At 39.9% G+C, this 22,885-nt stretch overlaps 1 protein-coding gene across 6 annotated transcripts in view; it reads right to left on the bottom strand.

Annotated features, from left to right (window-relative positions):
• Nucleotides 1–22,885, bottom strand: part of LOC139140399 (organic solute transporter subunit alpha-like) — a 75,881-nt gene that overhangs the window by 15,843 nt on the left and 37,153 nt on the right. The window contains exons 1-2 of one of the 6 annotated variants that reach the window (XM_070709616.1): nucleotides 11,904–12,043; nucleotides 3,182–3,294 (exon numbers count right to left, since the gene is read on the bottom strand). The gene's annotated coding sequence lies outside the window, so the exon portion shown is untranslated. Of the gene's footprint in view, nucleotides 1–3,181; nucleotides 3,295–9,560; nucleotides 9,879–11,605; nucleotides 11,780–11,903; nucleotides 12,205–22,885 lie in introns of those variants that run through there. The other 5 variants (XM_070709615.1, XM_070709617.1, XM_070709618.1 and 2 more) reach the window with 5 other exon arrangements.

Here is a 22,885-nt window from a genome sequence, read left to right as displayed (position 1 = left end):
ATAATTTCACCTGCCTTCACAAGGAAATTGGATTAATCAAAGCCTGGTGACGAACACTTGAGAAAATTGCAAATTTTCTTCATTAAAAATTACACTTAACTACCCTTAATGTTTGACGGTTTAAAAATGGAAAAAAAAAAGCAGAAGAACTACCGTGATGCTACGCTAATGAGCAAATTATCAGTTAACTGTCGTTGACACTCGAGTATTCAATTCTTTTCCCGTTTCTACATCGGTTTTGACATCATCGCTATTCTGGAATTTCATGAAATCTCTGACGCCAGGAAACATGATAAATTGACCAAACAATTAATATCTAACTATCATGTCACTGCGTTATCTGTTTGTATTTTTCAGGTATTTGTTCCATAAGTCGAGGATGAAAAGGTCCATACTCTGATAAGATAAATGTGGAAATGTAATGATTAGTCATACATGAAATTCAGAAATTAAACTCTCCGAGCTGCTTTGAACTACATTGCCATAGACATGAAGGGCTTTGCAGTTGTGCGCGTCTGACAGTGCGTCTTTGCAGTGTAAGTGACAACCTTTGCAAAGGAACATCTGTATTTCGCGCGTAATGCAAGAAACAATAGCAAACAAAAACAAACTAATAAAGAAACAACTTAGCAAACAAAATACCTTCTTTGAACTTTTCCTTGTAGACCTTATCGACTGAACGCGCAAACATGTCTACACCTCTGTTAAATCGGATAATTAGAAGAAAAATCTCTTCCGTACAGATTCTTGATCACATGACAGGACTTAAATACATAGCACCATGGCTATTGACGAGACTGAAGTAGGGAACTTGTTAACCATAATTGAAATAAAGCATCAGCAGTCATGTTAACATTAAATATTTGTGGTTAGACATTAGTCAGAATCAAGTAGAGACTCGCCACTTAGTCATTGTTTTGGTTTGGTGTATGTATTTTTGGTTTCTTGTAAGGCGACTGCATTGCATTGTGTTGGGATATGTCCAGTTTACAGTGTACACATATTTGTCGAAGACACATCGCCCGACAAAGAGAAAAACGGAACCTCTGTCTGATGCTGAAGGTTTGTTGAATGGTGTTATGACATTACAAACCATTTGCAAATTTATATATCGCTCATTATACTCGACTCACGGTCACTCCCTCTTATGGAGTGACCGTGTGATACTGATACTGCAGTAAGAATGCAACACTAGCTTGCCGAAAGTGACCAGCTGGGTTGAAAACATGTTTGCGGTCATTCTCGGTGCGAATGTGATACATGTAATATCAGATTCGGCGCAGTTACTGTGCAACCGCAGAGGGTTGGCGAAATCGAAATATATTGTTATCTGGCTCGACTTGTAAACAGTGGAAAAGTCAGAGAAGTACTCGTCGAGCAGATAACATTTCCAAGTAAAGTTTTTCACTCGTCGTTTTGTCTTCACCAAACAGGTTTCAGCTGATGAGTACAGAGAAACCACGACAAATGGGTTGGAGAAGAGATTCTAGCCGTACAGTGAAGAGTTGACGTCGGAGAAAAGTATGATTGAATGTGCTACCTCTGTCCAAATTTTGATAGAGTCAGAAAGCCGTGCTCAAATAGCACAGCAATATTAATCAACGACCTACGACCTACCGCACTGTACAGACTCGAATTATAACAGACTTCTCCAAATTAAGTAAAGAAGATAACTGAACATCTCCATTTCACGAAAAATTACTGGGTACTGCTGTTCCCAAAAGTACCTGTAATTGACGAACATGCATGCACACATCTGTATACATACATACATACATACATACATACATACATACATACATACATACATACATACAGACCACAGGTATATATGTGCCAGTGAATACGACATTCGTCACACTAAATGATATCCGCACGTAGAGACTTGCTATACCTGAATAATCATAGCGTATGATGCAAATAAAGTGTATAAAAAACATGACAAAGCAAAAATATTTCACAGTGTGTTCAAGTCACCTCATGAATGTATAGCCTGGATTGTGTTGGGAATTCCTCAATACATTCACAAGTCATTTAGGCATAACAGAGGTGAATTCTTGCAGACTACATGTACCCAAAAACGGTGCCCGAAGAAGGGGCTGGCCATTTATGGTGGGTCAGAAAAAACAGTATAGATATTTGGAAAAATAGTGAGCGTACAGCTGTATAAAAATACTTCGAGTGAATCTGCTTTCATAAAAAAAGATTGTGATATGAAAAATATGATACCATATCATGAAGTATGAATAAACCCTGTTAATGTCACTTCCCCCTTAGATGAAATGGTCAATCCCAAAGTTTGAACGGAACTTTAAATTGTCACAATACCGTTTGCTTTTAGATCTTCTCCGCTAAAATTCCTTTCACTGTAACCGGTGATTTTAAACTTTTGGTCGAAATATGTTGATCAAAAACTTGTTCATAAGACGTCGTTTTTGTGAAAACTTTGTGAAATGTTGAGTATAATGTTTACCTGAACACCATAGTCTGGTGTAACTGGTCTAGCCCTGGCGTAACTATTCCTATTGCGAAGTTGTATGGAAAGTTTATTTTCGCGTGCACAATGACACACTGTCGGGGAAACTTGAAGCAGCGTGGATCGAGATACATCCACCACTTACCAATAGTACACACGGTGTCTTCTCAGCTGACACTTACGTCGTGCATAAGCTGTCGACGAATAAGGCTCCTGAATTTCTGACTGGTCAGGTTGTCAAAACACAGGTAAAATTCGACAACGCTTGAAACATGCAAAATGAAGCCACTGGTAATCACTCTGGTGGGGACTTGGACAAGGCCAATTTGACGGCGATGTCGTCAAAATGGTTGGGCAACTTTTCGACTCTTGTAGAACACCGACATTTGTAACGAATCGGCAGAGTGTCACTGCCTCCAGTTGTCTGTGCAGATTTATTAATAAACAGCCTAGCAACACAAACTCCCATGGCCCTGTTCGCCTGTCATGATCATCGCACCGTGACAAGATCGATCTCGTCAGCGACTCGACGCGTAAACGACGTGGCAGAAGGCGGGCGTACCTGATGTCGTACTTGGCCGATCATTTACAAGGTAGTAATTTCACCTGTCCGGCGAATAAAGCGAAAAACAATGGCTTTCACTCACACAGTCGGTCAACGGGACGAAGAAATGTTAAGGAGATAAAATGAATAAAAAATCTCACCGACTCGGTATCCTCGTACCGCGCCAGGACGATTTGCTTCAATCGCAGTGGGCTGTTCTTCGAGCGAAACTTTTACAAGAAGTAAGCTTCAGCCAACTGTGTCCGATTTCTTCCTGAAATTGAGATAAGAAAGGACAGTGGCTAAAAAACCGCAGGCCAGAACCCGTCCATCGAACCGTACCTGGACATATGATATGTTTTGTTTGCGGTCAACTTAAGGCAGGCCCTGAGGACCACCTTAACCATAATTCATCCTAAAATCTTCATAAATTTGTCAAACTATGCACACACAATTGAGCCAAAGTTCAGTCCACCTGTCATTTTTTATAATTTAGAGGCTTTTTTTGAATGAGGGCCCTCCAAATATAGCCCTTGGGTTGGACATTGAACCGTTGTCCTATACAATTTAACACCCTTTTAATAAAATATATCAATGTACACAATCTTAAAACCCCTCTCCGACCTTTCCTACGATTTCACCGAAATTTATGTCAACCTGTGTCACGAGGCAAGTCACTCTCCGTGTACCGCAGAGACTAGTTTGTCGAGCAGTAGAGATCATGGACTCAACGCCCTCAGCGACGAGCGAGACAGGGGCGTGTTCGGGGTAACTTTGGCGTCATGACGCGTCATTTCGATGGATGAACGTAAAGTTCGTGATGATCTAGAAAAATTTACAGGTCGGCATCAGAAGAGTAACGCCTTGAGGGGGTCCATTGTACTTGTTAAAAGAAATGGAATCGACGTGTTGTGGTTCCTACGTTACATCACAGATGAAGAGCTTCGTACCTATCATTGTTAGTACAAATTTGTAAACCATGCAGGCCGCGCCTAAATCTTGAGTTTGTACCAAGCGCCCTCGAATAAATTCGCCAAAATGCACAGAATACCACTGCGCAGCAAACTTTCTAATAACAACAAGATAAACACTCCAACTTGAAAATTTAGGAAATACGACCACGTTGAATTAAGCTTTATGAGTCACACCATAAAAATTGACCTTCGCCCACAATATAATTTAATGTCGGTGACTTTACCGTCGTCATGGTAATGATCTTCGAAGTGACAAGGTTTCGCTCCATGAGAGTACTTGGCGGGCCAATGCACACGTTGATTGTGCCACGAACATGGCAAAAAATGACAAATGACTGGTATTTTTGGTCGACGTTACCCCCTGCACAGTGTTTCGAACGTATACTAATCAAATTCCCAACCATTCATTCATGTGTTGCACAATTTTGGAGTGCAATATCGCTAGTTTGTTGACTTTCGGCTCCTGTGTTCGAATTTATGGGCAATTTGTGTATTTGAGCTGTCACTCGTATGGCATTGACATTCCCCTAGATAAATTTGTTAAAGCAATTAAAATCTCGAACGCCTTTGTTTGCAAACAAGGCAGATTAGATATCCCCTCCTCTCTCTCTGTGGACGTCATTACAGAGTTTGAAGAACTGTTGTCAACAAGAATCAAATCTCAGAGAGAGAGAGAGAGAGAGAGAGAGAGAGAGAGAGAGAGAGAGAGAGAGGAGAGGAGAGAGAGAGAGAGAGAGAGAGAGAGAGAGAGAGAGAGAGAGAGAGAGAGATGGGGGATATCGGGTAGTAATGAGCTTTCAACCACCGAGAGAGAGAAACAGAGACAGGCCTACACATCGAGAAAACGATGCAAATCCCAAATCGCCGCACTTTCTCGGCCAGCAGTTGAGAGACATCTACGGTACGCACTACAAGGTATGCGTACCTTGACTGGACTAGTGAGTGGCATTATGGTAGTAATTCAAATACCCGCGAGCACTTTGTTTTACATGCGAAGTCTGCTATTGTTATCGAATTTTTGACCGTACCATAAAACTTTTACAATGTAATAAACGCCTTATATCCTAGGTTATTTTTTGCATGCCAATAGACGCAAGTTCTTCTGTGCATATATGCGCACTTTTACTTTTTAAATGTCTACGACTCAAAGCTAAACCAAGAAGACTGGGTCTTTCACATTCGAGACTAGAGCTGGTTCAAGTCTGTGATTTGTGAATGTTTGAATAGGGCGAACGCGATGATTTGTGTTCTGTTTTCATGTGAAACGTATGAGTATGGTGTACGCGATACAGGTGATGGACCTGGAACCCGGCAGAAACTTACTCCACTACTGCGCAGACTCAAAGGTAACGCGTTCGATCACTAGGAAAACCTGACCGGGGCTGCCAAATTTCAAATATGGTTGTATGAAATAGAAGAGACAGTGCACAAGAGAAACTATCGGAAATGTTATTTTTTAATAATTCACCGAGTTGAATCAAGTATAATTCGAGACACACCTACCACTCTCTATCAATTTAACGTCAGATGTAGCGATGTGCTCGGTGTTCGTATTGTATGCTTTCGCGTTTCCTGTCCCGAACGACTGTATGTGGAGAGAGGGTGGGTTCGAGCCAAATCTTACACAAGGGACGCAGAATACGAAAGATTACCATCTCTCTAGACCCATTTTTACATCTTGCAAGGAGAGGTAAAACTGGGGATATACATTTTTTGTGATCTCGTTCACCCGACCTCTTCCGGAGATTAGGTTTTTGAAGGAAAGTCAGAGCATGTATTTCTTTTCAAACTCCAACGTTATCCACCTTGCACTAATGTGGACACTTCACACAATGAAGATATTTTATATTTGTTTAAACTTTCACTCTGTTTATTAAAACAGATGAGATGTACTTGACTTAGAATGTAAGGCAGTGTCTCCATCTGACTTATAGGATTGAGGAAAATTGAAGGTCCCTTCTCGATAACCAAAATTGACCCCTATCTATCCCCGCCAACCAGAATTGTTATTTTCGCTGCCTCTCTCCATCCCTTCTGAACTCCATGCCGCCCACTGCGCTCGATCTCTCGGACTCGATTAAATGTTAGACGATCGACCTCTCGCATAGAAGAACACTTTAAACATGCCCGAACGATAGAGGTAAAAATCTCCGCATTGGCTGATCTTCTGGGTGTCAAACGAACAAGCTAAAATGTGTTGGTAAAAATTTCTCGAAAGAACATGGCTGCTTTAAACTACAGATTATTGGAAGACATCGTAACCCGGCCTTGGATGCAGACTTGGTTTCCGATTTTTAGATCTACACTGTACCAAACATCAGATTGAATGGGTTCTACGCCTTCACCCGTCAAACCCGAATGGTTGATTCCAAAGTAGACATCATAACATTGGGGTCAGTCTTTTGAAGTAACCGGAAACCCCATTATATTCGAGGTGGCCGCTGAGAATAAAGTGATCGTGACCTCAGCTGGCCTTCTTGCAGTAAAATTTCACACGCTTAGTCTGTTCAAACAGAGAACTGGCTACGCGTGGAAAACAACATTTGGGGATGGACCATTAGATCTTGGGAGGGGGTGGTCATAATGAAATTGTGAATTCAATTGTAAATTTCTAATTTTTTTTTCCAAATGAGAAAAGCTGCGCTTATTTTTTTTTCTGAGTAACTTTTCAGATTTATATTTTTTTTTAGTTCGACGCTGTCTAAGGATACAATGTACATCCATATCACTAGTGCAAATAAGATTGTGTGCTGTAAGCCTAACATACATATGGCCTAGTGATATATATTACTGATATATTTCGCGAAATGTTGCAGATCATCTCTTGCACTGAATGTCCAACAGTATTGCCTAATACTGGAACAGAAGGAAATGAAGAAGTGGTGGAATCAGAGACTGATTTTTGCACAACCAATGACAGTCCATCTGTCCATCAGATGTGGTGCGGAGCACCAAAAGCAACCGCATAAGCGGTCGCGGGGGGAGGTAAGGAGGGGGTGTCCCCCCTCCTGCCGTTGGAGCTTTTGAAAAATAGAGATTAAAATGGTGTTATTTGATGGCACTTGGGGAGTATTTTTTCAGATTACACATCTTCCTCTGAAACATGGTCTTCTTGGTCCTCAGTAGCTTCCTATAGTTTTGAAAATTGACTATTTGGGTTTCCCGGCTTCCCTTTCTACTGCATGGTGAAATGCCTACATTCACCCCACCAAACATCATGCATATCTCATGATTTACAATTGATTTTGACAAGCTGAGAAGCTGTTTGCAAAATATAGTGAAATTGCATATTTGTGTTTTAAGGGCAATTTTTGCCCTTTTTTGATCAAAGCATTTATTTCTCTGTAGCAGCATGTCCAAATTGATTGGATGTGTATAGATGTGGTGAAATTTCAATATTTGCCTTTTAGGGCTATTTATGGCATTTATGGTCAAAAAATCTGTATTCTCTGGAAGGGCTTGTCCAATTTCTTTGAAATTTGCTACATTAGTGGTTAGTCCCTTAAGAATTTTTTAAATCATGCTCTTTTTGTGGTGGAAAATATTCTTCAGATAATTGTCATTCAGCATTTGCTACACACAAACGATTATTCGTGCAGATTTATTCAATATTTGCTATAGAGAAACCTTCAAAGTTCAACCCGTTTGTGTGTTTTTGTGTTGGGATTTGTTGGGTAGATGGCATTCTACGTAGTGTATCGTTGAATGTTAAAAATTGTGTTGCTGTTGTTTTTAAGGCTGTTTTTGAGAAAAAAAAATTGAAAATGCCTTTTTAAAAGCAAAATGATACATAAAAGGCAAATATAACTTTTTGTCTTGACAACCATACCATAGTTTCAATGTTATACCTAGTGTACCTGCTTGGTTTGTACGCAGGAAACAAGTAGAAAACAGGCTCTATAATTTTATAATTTTCAAGTGATCAGAATACAAAAGTCCTGAAAAGATAAGATAATCACAACTTCCAGTATAAGGGATACAGTCACTCTAAATGTATAGATCAAAATTAAAAATGTGCCTGGAGGATGTACTAAAAATACAGAAAGTTGCTTCCTGTCGGTAAAATCTAAAAAAAATTCAAGATTTTTCAAGATTTTTTTACGCATTTGTATTCTTATTTATTTTTTTTATTTTGCAAACTAGTCTGAAGATTTTTCCTAACTTTCTGCTATGAATTTTTTTCTGTTTTTGACCACCCCCTCCCAAGATCTAATGGTCCGTCCCTTACAGAACATCGCGCTCATTGCTGAGCTGAGAAAGTTACTGAGTTGCTTTTTTGTCCAGGCACATACAAAGAAATTATGTTGACAGTGTAAAGCCATAGAAAACCACTCAGGTCGGACCGAACTTTTACAACAATGTACTCGGACCTTGACATGTTTCAGTTACCATAGAAAGAGAGTCGTCTGTAGGAATCTCACAATGGATTTACGCTAGCAAACTGGTTTATTATGCCCACATAAGACACATCTATATGAACAGGCCGGTCCAAAGTTTATAGATAATGAAAAGCTGTGACAGAAACAAAATTGCGACTAAACACGGTGACCTCTCCCAGTATGGCCGATCTGATCTCCCTGTTCACGTTTCTGTAACACGGAAAATAAGAGTGGAATTTCTTTTCCTTTCCTTTTTTTCGTGACGTAAACCATAGACCTTTGAGAAAAACGTTTTTCTCGAGGGTCTATGCGTAAGTAATAGGGAAGTGCTACACAATAATGTTAGATGGCTACACTTACTGACTTTGAATATCATTACTTCATAGATATTTTCCAGTGTCATTATGGATCATGGAGGTTACCTCCATACTATGGATACGCGACATGTCATGCCGTAGGTCATCGGACTAGCCCATGACCTGTTGGCATTATAGCCGCGGCCGCATTTTACACGAGCACAATGCTTCCCACTTGTAGGACCTCTCCTCGATTACGACATAGGTTACGCTTCAACCATAGACCTCTGTCTATGCTTCCACATAGGCTTCGGTGGAAGCGTAGTGTATACTGTAATGTAAAAATCTATTTTACATCCATGCTGTAACCATGGAAAGAAATCTTTCTTTCTTTCTACCTCCATATTGCAACTAAGGAGAAGTTTCTATGAGTAGCCCAGGCCCGAGGCGACAACCGTGCTGACGGCATTGCTGATTCCAAAACACAGTTTTATCGGTGACATATTTTGCCTAGCGAGAATTGAAAAATAAATGCTGACAATATACCTCACGCTCAACGCCCTTGGGTCGTGATAACAGTCTATTACTCCCTAGCCCGGTACTACAATGTACAAAGGCGCTATCAGACCTTTACACGTTACATCCATGCTTTGAATATGAAGAGCATACACAAGCAATTGACGCTCAACTGTCCTGGGGCATCGAGCTTTAATGGTTGCTTTGTATAAATGTAAGCTTCTCAAGGTAACTCCAAATAGTTTAAAGTCCTGCTATGAGACAAAAAGAAAGTAGAAATGGTATGTATCTACGCGCAGCAAGACGTACCCGGGGTCATAGAAGTCACAGAAAAGGTCCTCGAAGACTTTACTGCAGAACGAGGAGTTTCCTTACCTCTGCCTGTCACCTCCGTTTGGATTTGGTCATTACTTAGTATCAAAGACTATAGCTCTGCGAAATGCCATGCTTTCCACGCCAACCACACCAAACGTGCAACTGTGGTGCAACTTAACTCCGGTAATGTTTATCTCACCGAAAGTAGAGTGGTAACCTTTGACCCGCTATTGTTATGTGACTCTCGATATCCCTAAAACTGTGTCAGTAGCTTGTAACTTTGACGAATTTTTTTACAACAGTTCTTGTTCTACTCCCCAGAGTATGTTGAGGTACGCAGTTTTGAGCTTGTCAACTAAGCCTGTACAGGTGTAAACTGCATCGTTATTATTATTGTTGACAAGTGACGGGCGAGAATTCAAATGCAAACAACAATAGTGCATTTACACATGTAGACGCTGTCTGCTGTGTTGACAAGCTAATGAGTTGGTTTTTCAAAATGCTTGTGGGAGTAGAATATGATGAACTTCCAATCGGTATACCAAACAAAAATAGTGGGGGAAAAATCAACAAAAGTGTCCCTTTATTAAAGACAGAAAAGAACCGCCTCTAGAGGTACCGGGACGGCAACAAAAGACCCGAAATAGCTCAGCGCCTTCTCAATACACGGGCGGTAACAAAGACTCGAAAAGCTCATCTACTTTTCAATAATGCGGACACTTGCCTCTTTCTTCACAAAACTGCTTTTCGAATATCGAAAAGCAGTAGTTTTACGTCGAATTATGGTGTGACACCTCTCCGTGGTCGAACATGCGTCCATACATGGATATACCATAGATACGTCCATGGTCCATGGTTCGACAATAAACCTAAAGCAGCTACTCAGCTAGCTGCTGAGAGAGCGATATTTGCCAGAACTAATACAACTATGTCATGTGGAGAATGAAATAAACAACGAAACCACAAAACAGTAACTGCATACACCTCAACCGATTTCCGTCCACGGGTGACCGTGTTCCGTCAAATATTTTAGATGCGCTGCCTTAATTGTTAAGTTACACGTGAAATTTCTTCGCAAAACGATTGAGAAGTGAAAAGGGAAGAACCATTGTTTATAATCCCGACCTTCAAAAACACAAGGAGCTCATTACATTTTTGGGGCTTCCATTTGGCATTAGTGCTTTCTGTCCGAACTACCAACAGCGTCCTTTACAAATCTGGAAACGTTTTACTGTAACTTTTCGCAAACGCATGAGCTGAGCTTTTCTGTGTACATAAAGCGGATATTCTCTGGTTTTTTTAGTCTTGGAGCGAGTCTTGACCTTAAATGACGAGAAAGAAATCGCTTCACTTTTTGGCTTGAATGAAACTGCGCGTAACTTTGATAAAACATATACACTGTTAAATGTGTGAACATGGGACAAGTTGGCACAGCAGTATAACAACTCATTGAACCTTCATGAAAACAAAGAAACATGCATTATTCAAAACATCGTTTGCACCGTTTCAGAGCAGACTATTTCCACACATTTCGAGGCACCGCTTTCAGTAATTTGAATTGACGGACTGGTGTCGAAAACGACCAGCCCTTGTCTGGTTTGTTGTCGCCGTCTGGTCATGGGCAGAGTGAGCCGCATTTGAAACATTTAACAAAAAACTATTTTCAAGGTTAAGAAGCCGAGGAAGTCTGTATAAGCTTAGATCATTGAGGTATTTTTTTACCTCCATTTGTATACATGTACAGTGTACAAAGCATTCTCGAGTTTTCGTGACAATAGTCTGCTCGACCATGGTTTGACAAGCAATGCTGTAAACAAGAAAAGTTTCACAGGTTTTGCTGTTCGAAACCCGTCACATGCGTGCGGGACACTTAAAACCTCCTATTTACGTGCTTTAAATTTGGTCATCAAAATGAACGACATTCACTTGTACAAAGCCATGTGGGATTAGGACAGTGTAACTGTAAGTAAGCCAAGACGCATATGCAAGCAGTCACGCGGAGATGACGCTTTATATAGGCTCGGGATGCAATCATTGAAACAATGCGTTTTGCTTTACGGATTCATTCTACAAAGCATCATCAGAGAAACTCTTTCACTTCTTACCTGATCTGCTTGACATATATAATCTTATCTTGGAAGAATAAGTTAGTACACTCCCATGAATGGAAGCCCACCACCACCGTACGACACACGTCTGGACCAGGTGTGGCCAATGGTAACACACAACCCACATAGAACCACGGCGTTAAATGGCAAAGGTTACTCTGTACAAGGGTCACGGGTTATCATTGCAAACAGAAATCGACAGCAAATTTCGAACCCAGTTTACGCCCCAACAACGCCATAAGCGCACTCTTGGAGTGCATTACCCATCCGATCAGCGTGTTTGGTTACTCCTTACCTTACAAGTACTTGTGCCAGGTGCCGTAGTCAAATGTACGGACTGTGTAAGGCAACGTCTGTCAAGTTGAAAGAGGGGACACCACGCCGGCTGGAGGGAGGAGGTACGGCATGGAAACAATGGGCCCGCGAAAACCGTGATTTGTAATTGCGGTGAAAATCTGCAGTAGCTGCGCTGGTTGCGCAATTCCACGACGCGACAAAGCGAATCAAAAGCGTACGAACACAATGAAAGTGTACATACGGGATTATCAACACATGAACAACCGAAAGCTTCTCAGACAAGACCGTAGACTTCGAGTGGTCCGGGGGGAAAAACAAAGGGGTTTCTTTGAAATTAAAATGAACCCTGGAAGAAAGTTTATTCACCAACCCCTGGGCCAACAAACTGGTCGTACAATAGACTGCCCGTTACAGTGTAGCAAAACATTACCGATTTAATAGCAAAAATGCGGTTCTAACTCCAGTCAAGAATCGCGTCAACCCCATGCCCATTGCATGCAATTTTACCATGCTTTATCTATTTGAAAAAAAAAGGTTGGGGGTGAGGACTCGATCGCGCTTTTGGCCGATATACCTAACCGGCTCGCACGGGAATGTAGCCTCATCAGGATTCAGTAAACTTTCTTTCATTGCGTGTGAGGACTTTCCACCTCGCAGGATTTTGGCAAAAGAGAACGTCCCACGCTATGAAAAAGTGGGTCACGCCAAGGAACCAAACCTTCTCAGCGCTACGACGAGTTGAAAGGGTTGTTTATATAGATGCATTTCGATTTAATTTCTATCCGCATGACTCTTCAAGCGAGGGGTTATTGACCAATGAATATAGAGATCTTGGCAAGGTTTGTCTAGACATTTGATCTCTACGCCTGTACGCCAGTTGAGCAACAAAAGTGCAAGTCTAGATTCGTGATGGAGGCAACCTAATCTCATGGACAGCGAAAAGGCGAATTTCCCAAACTTAGGGGTGGACCATTTGATTTCGGGGGGGGGGTGATTTTCGGAAAAAAATGTTGCTGGCCATTTGTAGTAAAAAAACTGTCTGCTCAGTGAACAGCATAAAATTATTGCCAAGTACCGTGAGACAGTAAACTGTAGTCTCTGGAGATGAAGAGTCAGGATCTGCTTTTGGAAGGCCCGCATAAAGCACCAACTAAACAAGGCCCGCATGATGCACCCACACACTAAACACCAGTCCTGATGATTTCCAAATTTAGCCACGCTATACCATAGCATGCCATGATGGTTTAATGGAGAATACAAGAGAAGGCAGTGGCTTGCAGCATTGCAAAGACCAGTCATCCCCTGATGGATTTTTGCAAGGTGTGTCTACATCAAGCAGGGACATTTCTGAATTCATCTCTTCAAGGTTCAAGTTGACGGGTAACTAAAGTCAGCGACGAGCATGTGCAAAGATGTACATGCTTTCACAATAACACGATTGAAACTAACTTGGGATAATTGGGTCTTCATATTTTTCAAATTTCTCAAAACTGTGAGGTGTTCATAAAAACAAGTGTAAAACTTAAAAAGAAAAGCAGATGAGCTTACATTTGTAGATTCAATCGACATTACTTTACCATCCAATTATCAAAAATCAGTTCAAATCGTGTTACATAAATAATTAAATGTCAAAGCGAAGTAGGTGTAACGTTTGCTGATTTTTTCAGTATTTTTGTTCAGTGTCATTGGATAGACTAAACAAATATCGCACCATTTTGGTTTCACACTGTCGTGAACACTCTAGAAACGCGATATAATTTGTGTTTTGTCTTGCTACGATAGTTAAAATAGTTCTCCAAGGTAGCATGTATTTGCTTAAATGAAACTGTTTGTTTCTGATCGGAAAAAGTTCTTATTTGTCTTCGACGATAAGAAAAACACCGGTTCCCTAAAGGCTAATTTTGGGACCGTGATTCCAAATTACTATCGTTAATCTGAGAACAAATAGAGATATACGATGATTATATATATATATCGTTAATCTGAGAACAAATAGAGATATACGATGATTATATATATATATATATATATATATATATATATATATATATATATATATATATATATATATATATATATATCTCCAGAGAGAAATTTCAAGGTGCACAGATTATTATCATTAAACCATTCGATTAGACTTGCTCCAAGTCTGTGGGCATATAAGCATCAAAACATAATAAATTGAAGGACTAAACATCAGCAGACTGACGCGCTAATGGTAGGCTGCTGCGTAGATCGTGGGGTGAACGCCTTGGCCAGCTAGTAACTCACCTGCCGAGAAAAGCCAGGGGCCAGTCTAACCTTGGATAGAAACACGCTTTTAAGCAGTCTTTATGGTTACTTTCGGCTAATCAGTCACTCCACAAAGGGAAGCCATGCGCTAATAGAAGCACATTTTACGTTGTGTCATTACCTATGACCGTCATCTCATCTGCTGGTTGAAGAATTTTCTGTCCACGCAATTGTACATCACGAGCTTACATATGGCAACCGGCCGTCGATCATCATTCAGACAGGCAGTTTCACAACTGAAACAATCGACCAATGATATAATTTGTGGTTCCTGAACGGAAAACATAAATGGCATCCCATCATGCACAAGTAAATTGTTGCTTATTCATACAATTAGGGTAGCTGTAATTTTAAGTAATTTTTGTTTTCCGGTTCGCGACAGAAAAGCCAATCAGTACATCTGCATAAGAGACGTAGTGTAATTACGGGAAAATCGTTTGAACACTAATAATATATCAATTTCATTTGACCCTTACACGATACATACTTAAACCGATGCCCGGTGACCAACCTGAAGGGAACGATTGGCCCCTTGCTGGGGAACCGCCTCCTGCATTGAGTAATATTATCTGATAAATTTTCACCATGTCCTTGGAAAAAAGCCAACATTTACTCTAGTCGTTGACATGTTTACCATTTATGTCTGAAATATATTATTATTACGGCAACAGAGCAAGAAAACAAACTGATTTGCGGGATTTGGGTGACCCACTTTTACTTGTGTTTACCAGGTGGACACATTTTATTTTTGTTTCTGAAATACATTTTTATAAAATAGCGACCAGGCATGAGGAGCTGATTTGTGAAATTATGAGGATGGGGGAGGTTATATATCATGGCGTTTAAAAGTTTGAAAGGTTTTTGTTCTGTTTGACCCCAAAACACACCCCTTATCCCCTGGCTTGTTCCCCCCATTGTGTTTACGGTGTGTACTGGAGCAATTAGACTAACGACTATTGAGAATTATGTTTTTCGCGTCAACACGATAGCAAAGCCAACCGTGGGTAGTCCACTGAGGTTTATTAGGGCGATGCCCGGAATCAATTACACCAGATGCGAACTCTATATGCAACTATGATTTAAGGGGAAAGTGAGGGTCGTTATCATCAAATTAGAATCTTAATAAACAAATAATTGCTCTCTTAGAAATTTATTTCGAACTTATGAGGGGCGTAGCCATGCTGATTACCGGTGACATGCCATGGTGAGATCGATTGAGCGATATTTAGCATGTCGAGGTTCAAGGGCATGAAATCTTCTCTATCAAATGATAAGGCGGATCGAATGATTAAAAACAAGTGATAAGGTGGGCGACATAGCTCCGATGTTTAGTTTTGTACAGAAACAAACTCGAAACTAACTTACTTTCTGTCATTCAACAATTAAATTTGTTTTTGACGACGTGCAATTTTAAATTACAAGTACGTTTATGACAACATGACCGAGAGAAGAACTAAACCTTGGGGCACAGTATCGAAGGCGACGGAAACAGATGGTCGGTGATTTTTAATAAAATACCCAGTTCTGATTGAAATTAAAGAAATTGGCCCCTAAAAATTTTACATGTGTAAAGTTCGTGCTGTTGGACATCTCTAATGGAGTGCCCCCAAGAACCAAAACATTAACTTTGGAAATTGTAGGCCCGTGGTTTCATATCTAATCATGGTCTTTCAACAGAGTGTGAGAAATTTACCCCAACAATTTACATATAGAAATTTTGCCACCATTTAAATTTAATTTTGTTGCCTCTTGGAATATGCATAGGATTCGGTACGTAGTTCTATGAGAAACTGTTGTTTTGACCCGGACCAAATGAGAAAATTAACTTCCACTTCCCAAGTTATCAAACTAATGAATTCAGTGAATAGGATGTACTGATCAGGAGTTGGGAACCTTAACAACATATCCAAAATAAAATACAAATATTTCACGGCCCATAGAATAAATTTTAATGACGTCATCTTTAGTCAGCTACATACTAAATTTCGAGGACATTTCACAAGCGGTTTCAAAGATTTTCAGAGAAAAGTAAATTGTCAGAAATGTCTACCGTATTTTTTCGATTATCAGGACAAATCTACACAAGGACATCATAGCGTATATATTTGCCAAAATTCAAACCAGTCGGACCAGTGCTTTTAGCAGATATCGAGGTTTGTCATAGTTCATAAGATACGTAAATTTGTAATCAACTGACAATAAAGAGCCTAATTTTTATGGTGGTGCTACAACTTTGTATCACCATACTCTTTTCACTCCTTCATGTTCTGATAGGTTGGTTTTGAGAGACCGTTTCACCGCAGTGTGGCAGCTGGACAGACAGACAGGCAGCAGCGTTGGTCCCGGTTGTTAACCAGACACCGAATGACCACATTATACAAGTTGATCGAATAGGATGCAAGGCCATGCAGCTAAAATACATCAAATCATACATTCTCTGGATATACGACCAGACTCCGTGAAATTGCCTTTTCATTTGCCCGGCGGGGCAGGTTGACCGTGTTGATGGCTGTGTTAAAACAGACCAGCAAGTTACCACTCTTTCACTGCTATATCATCGTCGTAGTTTTAAACATAACAAGACTACGTGACCATACAGACCATACCTGGAGATGGATAGTGAATATTGTCATAACACTGGCTCGTTGTTTTCAAGACAAATTTAGAGCTGTATTTTGTTCACCGACAGTTTTGCATATCGTCTTCTACGAAAACCACTGCATACGCTAGCTGTTTTGTATATTTAATATATCTTCGAAAATGTTGGCGTCTTTTCAACATCGACGACAATCACTTTCATTTTGGGGGTAACTGCTGACACGATTCCCAATTCCCTCCAGCAAGCGGGACATGATTAACTTTCATGCGTTGACATGGACTCGTCCAACGTCACGTGCACCATTAGCTATGATGTCATCATGCATACGACCTAACCCTTTCATTTCCATTTACCACTTTTGTCAACAAAATAATTGCAGCGTCTGATGTGTGTGTCATTTCTCTATTTTGTGCAGACCTTTTGAACAAGAAACCTGCTAATCATGCTAATGACGTTTACATATCGCCACTTGTGCGATACATTTTTTTTTTCACGGGAATTGAATTTCGATCGCGTTTCCTTTCATCTTTTGGTAGTTCGGCTTACGAATTTGATGAAAAAAACGCTTTCATTGACACTTTAGTCTTGGAGTGCGCATTTTAATAGAAAACGGCGCTCAAATCGGTAATATCCCTCGATATCTCTCCGATATCGCTTAACTACTGTTTACCCTGTTACATACTGGCGACCGAAAATCACAGTCTCTCCTCCACATTGAAATTATATAGACACAGCTCGCTTTCTTTACTCCCTAAACAGGGCAAATGTAATGCTTATGCAGACCCTATGCTGAACCGCACTCATGTCTGTTCTCGTGCATGAGCTTACAGTTGCATCAAGTTTAGGCGTTTTATTATCAATATTAAAATGACAAATTGATGCCAGCTAATCTCTAGAAACCATCAGGCAGAGCATAATAACGTCACTTTCGTTCAATAACAAACTGAAAGTCTTTTGTTCTATACATTTGGAAATATAAGGACCATACATTAGCACAGGCCATGTGAGCACCGACGCGACGAACTTTCTCAAGATGGCCGTGAATAGCGCCCTCAAGCGAAATAAAATGAAAAGCAGGTTTGCAACAGGTTTGAATATGCTCAGCTGAATTGTTAAAGTGAACTTGATGAATTTCAAAAAACCCTGGCCACGGAACATCCACATAACCCCGAAAAGACCATGTAAGAGATATTACAGCTCTAGCTGACCGTATCCGGTAACTTGGCGATGCAGCCTGCCTGCATGGAATATCCAATGTTATTGTGTACAATCGAATTTGAGTGCCGACAAAAAGTGCCTTGCGAACGGAAACACGTCATATACTATATAGTGCGCTATGTTTGCAGGGGTAATAACCTTGCTTTGTATTTAAGCGTAAATTTGGCAGGAGATAAGAAATGTTCTTTCTGTCCTATACGAAAATGAAGAAAAAAACATTTATTGTCCTCCTAAATTTGGGCTTCGGGTGTCAGAGATCGATGTTTACTTCTTTCAAAACACCATCAAAGTAGGTTGAGGCAATGCAGGGAGGAGTTGTGCCTCTGCTCAGTTTTAGCCAGCCGAGTAAAATATATGACTTCCTGACCCGAAATAAAAGGGGACCAAAAAGAGACTAAAAGTTATCGACCTCGTTCCTTGGATGCCGTCAGAGAATCTACAATGCCATATCAAAATATGTTGACCCCGGTCGCACACCACATAAATACGTCTACAATACATGCTTGTGCAATAAATACTTCTACATCTATTGAGATCGCGTTCTTCAAGCAAGGGGTCGATACACTCTCTATCGCAGAGCTGTGCGGTACCTCATATCATTTGTGCCCCGAAACCTACAAAGTCATATCTGGAGAAGGCAGCGATGCTATGAGACACAAATCTTCAACTACTTATCGAGTCTAATTTTGAATGCATTAAAATTCATAAAACAAGGGGTGCTGTGCTGTCAAATTTAGACAATATATTTTCTTGTTTTTTTGTTCTTTTTTTCTTGAAATGGAAGAAAATATTTTAATCGTCTTTTAATCAATTTGAAATTTGCAACAGTGATTGTGTTCAAAGATGACTTTGTTTTTGCCCAACGCGTAGAAACTTGCCGAAAATTTGTATGAATAATACCCTTACCACGCAGCAAAACATTCTGTAATGTCTGGCTCACATATTTACGTTTTGAGACAGATTGCATATGGTAATCTAACATGCACGATAAACAAATACACAATAGAAAACAATAAGTATCAGATGGCTACTTGTCACATTGTCACTAAATGTGGGTCAAATGGATGGAGGCACTCTTACGCATTGTAAGAAATACTACTGATAATATTCTAAAGTTTATTCGTTTTGTGCGAAAGTTACCCCAAACCCAAACCAAACCAGAACGAAAACTAATGTGTTTGGGTCAACCTTGTACATCAATAGACTTTTCTAGGGCAGCGAGTGTGATCAGCTCCTTGACTGAATGCTTTACCAAATCTAAAAGGCGATATTATCTGGTCTTTCTATGGAAATACTTCTCCCGGTTAACATGAAAGAAGGCAGGCAGACTTGCTAAACGTTTTGTGTTCGATATTTGTGTTATATGAGTGATTTTTGCTGACATTTGTGTATGTTTGAACAGTGAAGATTACGCCCTCTTGCAGCACGTGTAAAATATGAACGACAATGACCAATACACATACATGTGAAATGTACTCTACCTATCCATTTGACATGTGTAAAAGTCGTGTCCATGCCTTGGGACAGGGTGTTCATACTGTAGGAATGACGCCTGATAGCTAAGATAAACCCGGTGTTTCAACAAAGCATGTCCCTTTCAGATTCATTCTGTGCATAAATTATTTTTAAACTGCATTTTATGAGCCATCACTAGAAACGGATGAATCAATTCGGGAGAGTTATAATGAACTGTTTTTATTACTCGCTCGTCTCTTCTAGTCGTTTGGATTTTTCCTCTTATCATTGGTGATGTTTGTATGTTCTTTGTTGATGAGAGAGAGAGAGATAGAGAGAGAGAGAGAGAGAGAGAGAGAGAGAGAGAGAGAGAGAGAGAGAGAGAGAGAGAGAGAGAGAGAGAGAGAGAGAGAGAGAGAGAGACAGACAGACAGACAGACAGACAGACAGACAGACAGAGAGCGAGAGCGGGGAGACGTAGTATGAGATTGAAAATTAGAGACAAAAGGGCAATATCAGGAATGGAGAAGAAATTAGAAACATCGAGATTGCCAAGACAACGCGCCATTGCAAAGAGAAACAGAAAAAAAAATAATCAGAAATACGGTGCGATACTTCATATCTAAAGTAGGACAAAGGTCATAGGAAAAAGAAACGGTGAAACTGAAATGGAGTATCTTTGAAACTGTCACAGAGTTCAACAAAATCCGGCACAGTCACACGCGATGACCCAGACAACTAATGTGTCTATGTATATATAAAGCCTGGCAGAAGCACCTGCAGTCTAGTCATAAATGAGAAGGTTTTTGAAGCAAGCAAGTATTTTGGGAGATTATTCAACTTTGCTCAGGAGGGAACGACTGTTTTTTGCTAAAGCAAGAACGAATGGCGAGTGCATAGAGCATACAAATTAGTTATTCTGCATAATTTTATTTTAAATTTTGATTTCTAACCCGTTCTTGTAATTGTTAAAATCATTTTGAGAAGTTTCCATTTCATTTTCTTTATACCACGTGACACGATAATACAGCGTCTAAATTTGAGTCACCAACAAATCAGCAATATACATGATATATATGCTGGTGATACACGATCTATTGAAAGTGTAAGGGAAATGCTGCTCATATGATAATGTGTTCAAGAATGACGTCAATAGTTTTGCTTCGCTCATCAAAAACCGCTGTTTTTTGCACATGAATAACGTTCTCCGGAATTTCAGTTTTGTAAACATTTGGCATTGCTCGTAGGAGTAATTCAGTTTCTCTGTTATGTAATAACAATACATGTTGACAGCAACACTGCGGTTGGCAGCTTGCTTCACTTCGGTGGACTTAGATTTAACATAATTTTTCTGTCTTCCAGCCGACAAAGTTTACGTGTTGCGTTGTTGCAGTGACTATAATGAAGGCTTCTGGTATTCTCCAAGCTACTTACATTCCGATGAAGTGTTTCAAACACACTGTTGCTGATTGCATAGAAAGACCAATGAGAGTGTGAAAAGCCTTTTGGTGTGACGAGCTTATTAAAACCCAGATCGTTGGTAACATGCATGATCACATGATAGAAACCTTAAAGATTTGCCTACATACAGAAGAAACAGAATCTCTAGGTCCGTTTTTTGTGAGTGCGTATGAGGCAAAATTAGGACAAAATGACACAATTTACTTTACTTGGTCTGGCATGGAACATATGAAAGGTTTTATATAAACAAAATTGGTCTCAATGACATTGGGAAAAATCATAACATGCGTGGGACACAACAACAGCAACGGCATTATAAGTGCAGTTTTATCTTATGATGTAAATCATCAATATTCTACATGTTTTAGAATTTCTCAACAACGTTCTACCCCCCCATAAGTATTTTATAGTTAAATTGTATTTTCCAATAGAGGCCTTTTAGTTCTGCAGCGCATTGTCAGCGTAAATTAAATGATGATTTAAATAAATACCCAACCTTATTACTGATTTAGGTTTTATACACTGTTTTCAAATGCAACTGAAGTTACACTAAATTTCCTACCAGCGGCAGATTCTCAAAGACAAGACAAGATACATAAACACATTCGGTGCATTGTGTATATATGCATTGTCTGTGTACCATATCGATTGCCCCAATATAAGATTTCATATTTGTGTAACTTAGTATTTGCTTTTGTTGTCCGTGATGATTTGACACTAGCAGGCAATCGATGAAACGGTGTAAAAGGTTACGCGTCTAATTTTTCAGGTCAAAAGTGAATTTTAACTGTTGGTGTTTGAAGTCAGTGCTTTAATATGCATCGTATAGGGAAATTAGAAACGCCAAGTATACATAGCTCATAATACATTCTCGGTGCAAATTTCCGCCGATGGAAATCAAAAACTAGTTTAAGGTAGTATCCGTCTCGAAAGTGAAAGACTTCAACTTTCCTCAATGAACATCTTAACCATTCTCTTTCAAAATCAAGATAAAAATTGGGGGTCACCATGCAAATTTTAATACAAGAGAAACAAATTACCCAAGATTTACCGAGATTTGAAATTCACTTCACCATTCAACATCAGAGTAGCTTGAACAACCGTCGGAAGTTGATGCAAACACAAGGATCAAAAGTCACAGTTAAAATATCCCTGTGATTGTCTTATCAAACCTGTGGTTTCTCTTAAAGCTTGAGGTTGGTCTAAGGGCCCCTCTATGGTCTGAACGTGCCGCTTCAGTATCATACCGACGCAAATCAGGGCAGAATTTTGCCGCGGAATCGACCAACCTTTGCCGCTAACCTCAACGGCGGCATCATGATAACAAACAAACACTCAGAGAAAAGAATCTCCATATCGGGTGTCAGTCAGTACCTAGTACTAAACTTACGTTTAATCAGAAAACTATACAAACGTAAATGTATGCTCAGTTTATTTAAGTCCTCGATTGACGTATGCAAGGGGCAATAAACCACAATCTATTTAGACAAATATTTTCCATCTGGGCGGAAAAGTTAAGAGCAATAAATCTGTAAATCATAACTTTATTGACTGAATCAATCTTATTTTGCCCGTGATAAATGGTCCTCCGTGGTCATATTGATATCTCGAGAAGTTTGTAATGCTAAAGATTTTGTTCGAATATTTATAATGCCGCGTACTTTGTCTGACCATCCTTGCATTGAGGCCAATTATTATCATCAAGACCTCCGGAGGATGTTACAGCAACATTCTAAAATTTAACTCAGAAGTATAGGATGTTTGTCTGCTGACAGCTTTCTGTTGATGATATTCCGTTCTCCTTACATTGGATGGCGATTTTTGGGCTCTCTTCAGTAGGAGAAGTCAAACTCCGCTCTAAGATATACCAGGATCACCATGCTAATTATTAAAATATACGGTAGTGTATTTACCGGATACAAGAAATAAAATGCTGAGTCATCACTTGTTCACCA

Source organism: Ptychodera flava, chromosome 9 (assembly GCF_041260155.1).
Source record: "Ptychodera flava strain L36383 chromosome 9, AS_Pfla_20210202, whole genome shotgun sequence".
Taxonomy (NCBI): domain Eukaryota; kingdom Metazoa; phylum Hemichordata; class Enteropneusta; family Ptychoderidae; genus Ptychodera; species Ptychodera flava.
The sequence above is the reverse complement of the archived record's forward strand: the minus strand, read 5'-3'. Positions and strand labels throughout refer to the sequence as shown.